We start from the raw sequence: 5,526 nt of genomic DNA, 5'->3' as shown, positions 1-5,526 counted from the left end.
CAGGCTTCGAGTTACTTTGCCAGGGCAACCCTATGCCCAGATTTGCCTGGGACAGTCCAGGTTGTGTCAGTTCTCCAAGTGCGCGATTATTAATAGCACCTAATTTCCTTCTTTAAAATGTCCCATCAACACAATAAATCATGTGGTCAATTAATACTAGCTGACTTCAGCCTTGAATAATAGGGCTCTAAATCCACCAACAATTTGGGAAAGAAGACTTTTGATAGGTTAAAATCCTTCCAACCAAGGAAAACCGCTAGAGGGTTTTCCTGAGCTAGTTACATGATACTAAAAAAGTTTGGTCAATACAACCAGACAGCTGATAAGTCAGGGACAAAATCACTGTGGCCTAGGGGTCCAGGACACAGACTTGAGCCAGGCAGCCAGATTCACAGCCCAGTTCTGCCACTTGCTGCCTATATGACCTTATCCTCACTCAGTTTCCCCACTGCAGAGCAGGGAGGCTAAGAGTATCTATCTCACAGGATTGCAATGAGGATTATATTAATTAATATATGTAGAGTGCCTAAAACAGTGCCTGGCACACTGTTGGTCACGTAGTAAGGGTTTGCTCTCATACTGTGTCATCCAAAAAGGTAGGCATGGGAGTGCAGATACCTCTTCAAGATGCTGATTTCATTTCCTTTGGCTATGCCCAGAATATGGCATTACTGGATCATAAGGTAGTTCCATTTTCAATTTTTTGAGGAAGCCCCCACACTGTGTGGCACAATGGTTGCGTCAATTTACCTTCCCATCAACAACACACATGGGTTCCCTTTTCTCCACATCCTCACCAACATTTATTATTGTTTCTTTTGTTTTCCACACCGTATTATCTTTCATTAAGTATAAAGACTTCCAGTCAGGTCACCTAGAGACCACTTTACCCACTGCTCTGTTTGGCCACCAGTCTCTTGTCTCTCTCCTCCACAATGGTGAGGCAGATACAATTTCCACAGGGAAGAGCACTCCATGGTTTGTGGCCTCTGCCAATTACAAAAACGCTGGATGCCGTTGGCATCTATTGTGTGAACCATATCAAAAGAACCAGTGTGTGCGTGTCTCTCTGTCGGTAATCAGACCAGTTCTTCCCAGGTTCGCACCTCTGGTCACCATACACAGATTACCTGTGTCAAACTTGATGAAATCAGTCATCTTTCTAGCCGCCAAATCAATCTGAGTGGTGTCAATGACCTTGATGAAGGGATCAGGATAGCAGATGGTGTGAGCATCATGGGTCACCAGGTGAGGGATTCCTTTTGTCCCCACAGAAGTCTTTCTCACTCTGCACAACTTATACTTGCCTCCTCAGGTGTAATCTAGTGGACAGCAAAGCGACCCTTGGTGTCACAGATCAGACAGAAATTCTCCCTGGTCTTGCCAATGCTGATGACATCCATCAAACCAGCAGAGTAGGTTAAATCAGTTCAGACCTCGCCATCAATCTTAATAAAATGCTGCACACAGATATTCTTGACTTCATCTCCTTAAGTCTTTTCTTTAGGGAAATGATGATAGGGAGACATCCTCTCAGTTTAGGGGGGCCAGTAGATGGACAAGGGGCAAACACACCAGCAGCCAATGCTTTGGAGCCGCTACACACATAGATGCTCCTTGGGACCCGGAGCCATAGCTGCGCTATGTTGGGGTCCTAGGATCGAGCCCCACTGTTATCCTTTGTCTTTTGCTTATAGCCATTCTAACAGGTGTGAGGTGCATTTCCCTGATTAGCAATGTTGAGCACCTTTTCAAATATTGGTCATTTATGTCTTCTTTTGAGAAATGTCTATTCAGGTCCTTTGCCCATTTTCCAATGAGGTTACTTGGTTTTTTTGCTATTGAGGTTGTACATTCCCTGCAGCATTATTCAAAATAGCCAAGATACGGAAACAACTGAAATGCCCATTGACAGATGAACAGATAAAGAAAATGTGGTCTGTACATACAATGGAATATTATTTAGCCTTAAAAATTCAGGAAGTCCTGTCATTTGCCACAACAAATGGAGGACATCCTGCTAAGTGAAATAAGCCAGATGCAGGAAGACAAATACCACATGACCTTACTCACATGTGGAATATGAAGTAGTCAAAGTCACAGAAGCAGAGAGTAGAATGGCGGTTGCCAGGAGCTGAGGGGAGGGTGAAATGGGGAGATTTTGATCAAAGAGAACAAAGTTTCAGTTATGCAAGATGAGTAAGTTCTGGAGGTCTGCTGTACAGTATGGTTACTGCAGTTTAAAAACTGTACTGTATACTTGAGTTTTGCTAAAGAGGACAGATCTTTAGAGTTCTCAACCCATACACACACACACTAAAAGAAAGAGAGATAAGAAACCGGTAGCTCTGTGAGGTGATGGATATGTCAATCAGCCTGATTGTGGTAACCATTTCACAATGGGAATGTTTGTCACGACACCAAGTTGTACACCTCAAATGTATACAATTTTTATTTGTGAATTGTACCTAAGTAGACTTTAAAAAAAGGTAGGCCCAGATGAGTTAACAGATCTTGTATAGATGGGGCCTTAATTGAGAAATGTCAACCCCTAACTCAATAGACTATAAAGCAAATTTAATCATCTTTGAAACCAAGGGCAAGTTGCTATAAAACTTTAATTAAGATGTTTGGGATATAGGGACACCTGGGTGGCTCAGTCAGTTAAGCGTCTGCCTTCGGCTCAGGTCACGATCCCAGGGTCCTGGGATTGAGCCCCGCTTTGGGTTCCCTGCTCAGTGGGGAGCCTGCTTCTCCCTCTCCCTCTACTTCTCCCCCTGCTTATGCTGCTTTCTCTCTGACAAATAAATAAATAAAATCTTTAAAAAAAAGATATTTGGGATATATGTTAAAATAAAAACAAAATTTTTATTTACAATAACACTTTGAGTGCATTTGAAGTGAAACCTTTTATCTCACTGACCCTACAGAAATATTACTATTTCCATTTTATTACTCTCAAGATATAAAGCATGCTGGTATCAATATATTATAGTATCTGAAAATTTTTTATCTTCTAATATCATAATATTCGAAGCCCCCCCATTGAATATAAACTCTATTTATGTCTCCCCAGCCCTGGGTAAAAGGTATCATATATATTTTTGATTTGGATATGCCTCCAAACCAGATAAATGTCACTGTAGACATCAGAGGCAGTATACGTTTATCTCAAAAAAGAATCACTGATAATAATAAGGTCCATTAAATTGGTAATACTTGACTCTTGCCTCTTGAACTGGGATTAGGCTATCAGTTCCCAAAGTAAATACCTTGATAGAATGATCACGATGGAATTTAGAAATTAAATTCAAAAGACTATGTTAATGTAGCATAAATGGGAACATGAGAAAATATCAAAGTTGAAGTTTTTGTTGGAAGATGAATTTGAAATGATCTCTTATGCATATGCAACTTTTAATACATACTCTCTGAGGTACATTTACACTCACATTTAGAAGTCTAATTAGTAATAAAAAGGAAAGAGTTCATAATGATAGCACCCTTCTCTTAGGGTCCCTATTATAGATTCTGAAAACAAATTCATTAATACCTTAATATATGTGGTGTCATCTTCTGCACTTAAATACTTTAGCCCAAAAGATGTAAGCTCCCCCCACCTCCCTTTTTTCTTTGCATTTAATCTGTAAATTTGAAGCCTGGGGATCTTGTTACTTTCAAAGTCAGACTTTTGACATTTTTTTCCTGTAAAGTAAAAGATTTGGGGGGAAAAAAGTAGCCACCGTGCTTTGAAATACGTGCTTTTTCTAATATGTGCTGTTTCTTGAAAAGGCTAACAGGCATTTGGATAGTGAACCATCAAAAACACCACTTCTGAGGCTTCTCTTTTAGGCTATTATGTGTAGAATGCCTCTTAACCCTTGAGGCAACTCAACAATTGAGTTAAGGAGATTTTCATGTATCGGTTTTGCCTGTCACATGGTTGACTTAACATCAGGATATACTTTGCAGCTGAAGGTTCATTTCCCTCCATTTGTTAAGTGGCTAATTATAAAGGTTCACAAAAGAATTGACACAAGGGAAAGAGAGGGGCCTGGCTTCTCTCAGCAGCCCCAAGAGGCCTGTACAAGTGTCATTTGTAAAAACAGAGCACAAATTAAGCAATGGCCATAATAAGCTGCCAGGAGCTGGGGTATAATGAAAGGGGAATTCTTATGTCGATGCAAAGCAGGCACTAAACTGCTGGGATTTTTTTTTTTTTTACATTGACAACTAACTCCTAATATAAGTCATCCTGTTTAAGTGTCTACAGCAAAAAATAAAATTTTAAAGCTGAGTTGACCATAACAAGCTAAATAAAAAGACAGTTTTATCCCAGCAGCTGGGATTTGCAGGTTTATTTTCTCTCTGTGATATACTGAAAATACTTTTGAATACCAATAAAAATTGGTTTTATTTCCTGAATAAACATGTATTTTAAATAAAGTTATTAGAACTAATGACCAGAAACAAGAGTGTGACATGACACATCTGTATTAAGAAACAAACATTTTCCATCAAATAATAATCGGCTTTCCTCTTTACACCCAGTACCATGAATTCTAAATACCAGTCTTTTTAACGTGTGAAAAAGCATAAACAACAAAGAAAACTCCCTTTACTTAGGAGTGTGATAGCTAATGAAACAGACTGGAAATTGCTACATTGTTTCTACCTTTCATCAAAACATCCCTGTGCATAGTATTCGCATCATTATGTAAGACATTTGCAAATATGTATAATGCTTTTGCCTATGGGAAAACTCTTCTGCTCTAATGTATTTCTGAAAGATGAATGAACAATTCTTGAGGTATGATAAAAAGATTCAGAGGGTTGGATAGAGCAATGGTATTAAAGCCACAAGCTCATCATTTAAATTTTTTTAAAAATGTCAACGGCTAACACTGCAGGTCTCTGTTTTACTTATTTTTTTTTTCTCCGCAAACTCACCACCTCTTTTCCAATTCCTTCTCTGATTCAAGATCAGCAACCCCCAACTTGCTGGAGGCTGCCTGCTTTGATACTTCAGCGGGGATCTTGTGAAGCCAGAAGTGTTCTCTGGCTTCAGATCTCTGATCTGGATTTTTGCCTGATTTGAGATTTTCAGTAGCATCCAAAACAATTGTGGAAACTGGGGCATCACCAGATATCCATCTCATTACCAGTTGAATTTAGTAATCTGACCAGGAGATGACGCTTAGGGCATATGTGGGTTCCACTGAGACTGGAATTGTAAAAATGTGAAACGAGTCTTCATCAGATTTTTTAAAGCAAAGGGAGGGGTGATAACAGGACTAACAGACTAGAGGAAGTCAGAACATTAATGCCAGCAGAGCTGGAGTCACAACACAGGTGAGCCCCTGAGAGGTTCTGCCCTTGGAGACATCAGATATCAGATGGGTGCAAAGCCAAAAAGATATGATTGGGCTAAAGGTCTGTGTATACAGTCGTTGAATTTCCCAAGAAGACTAGAGTTTTATTTTCTGAGAGAAAATGAGTGGAAAGTCTCCAGAATTCAAGTACAAT

At 39.6% G+C, this 5,526-nt stretch overlaps 1 pseudogene; it reads right to left on the bottom strand.

Annotated features, from left to right (window-relative positions):
- Window positions 1-886: 886 nt before the first annotated feature.
- On the bottom strand, window positions 887-1,634 carry LOC118519467 (small ribosomal subunit protein eS4, X isoform-like; annotated as a pseudogene).
- Between the last annotated feature and the right edge of the window lie 3,892 nt (window positions 1,635-5,526).

This window comes from Halichoerus grypus, chromosome 4 (assembly GCF_964656455.1).
Source record: "Halichoerus grypus chromosome 4, mHalGry1.hap1.1, whole genome shotgun sequence".
NCBI classification, from domain to species: Eukaryota; Metazoa; Chordata; class Mammalia; order Carnivora; family Phocidae; genus Halichoerus; species Halichoerus grypus.
Note: the sequence above shows the minus strand (reverse complement) of the source record. Positions and strands in the feature narration are given on the sequence as shown.